The sequence below is a fragment of the Poecilia reticulata genome, linkage group LG15 (assembly GCF_000633615.1).
Source record: "Poecilia reticulata strain Guanapo linkage group LG15, Guppy_female_1.0+MT, whole genome shotgun sequence".
NCBI lineage: Eukaryota > Metazoa > Chordata > Actinopteri > Cyprinodontiformes > Poeciliidae > Poecilia > Poecilia reticulata.
The window spans coordinates 16,636,816-16,637,818 of NC_024345.1; positions in this window are offsets into that span (position 1 = coordinate 16,636,816).

Consider the following 1,003-nt stretch of genomic DNA (forward strand, 5'->3'; position numbering starts at 1 on the left):
AAGGCTTGTGGCTAAGGCCACAAGCCTTAGCTTGTGGCCTTGAAAAGACATTGCATGGCCAGCACCACGAAGAAACAACAAACTAGTTTTATCATTTTAATTTGTAAGAAATGTTTAAAACTATGTATCATTCCAAGCCCATTTTACAATGAAGAAGTTTGCAAGGCAGTAACTTCAGTGAAGTAGCAGATCATGCTGTAAACATGCAAATGACCACCAGGGGGCACATTGAACCCATAAAAACTTATTCATAAAGCTATAAGCTTTTATTACAGTCAGTCACAACTGATTCATATAGCAGTGTGAAAGTGGTTAATTGCTATAGATCCAGGGTTACGTTGGAGTTTTTTTAAAATGTACTGTACTGAATTTCTCATAAAAAAACATGAAAAGTTTAATGGGAAGGGAACACCTGTTTCCCCAATTGTGTGTGATATTCTAAATTTTCAGTCTCTTTTCCATGGTAAAATTACATGTAGCAAAGCACTAAAACAACAAAGTTGATCATGGCAATCAATTCACAGCTTGTCTGGATGTGTGCGTAAATCACGACAATGTATAAGAGCCGACCTTGAACACTTTAAGAAGAACTCTTAACACAAAATGGTTTCCGAGTGCTGCTGTTAAAGATGTCATCTCGGCCTAGTGGTTCTTGTACGATACATTAAAGAGATAAGAGGTCATAGATCATGATGTCCATCTACGAGCTGCAGTCTGGCTGGACAAGCTGGAAATTGCTTGGTAAGATCTGAAGCATGATTTAAATACTTTAGTTGGTGTAAAAATAACCAAACACAGCAGAAGTTAAGCAAGTTAGAGTATCATCTGGTCCATAGGATTTTCACTGTATTTTGCTTAGGCAGTGTAAAATAATTCCTGAGGTTTGCGTAGATTGTGCACTCTCTTGGTAGGGGGCAATGAAATGGGATGCTATGGTGATCTAGAGTTTCCTGAAAGAATTAAAATGCATCCCCCTCGGCGTATTAGACCAGCATTAGTTTCA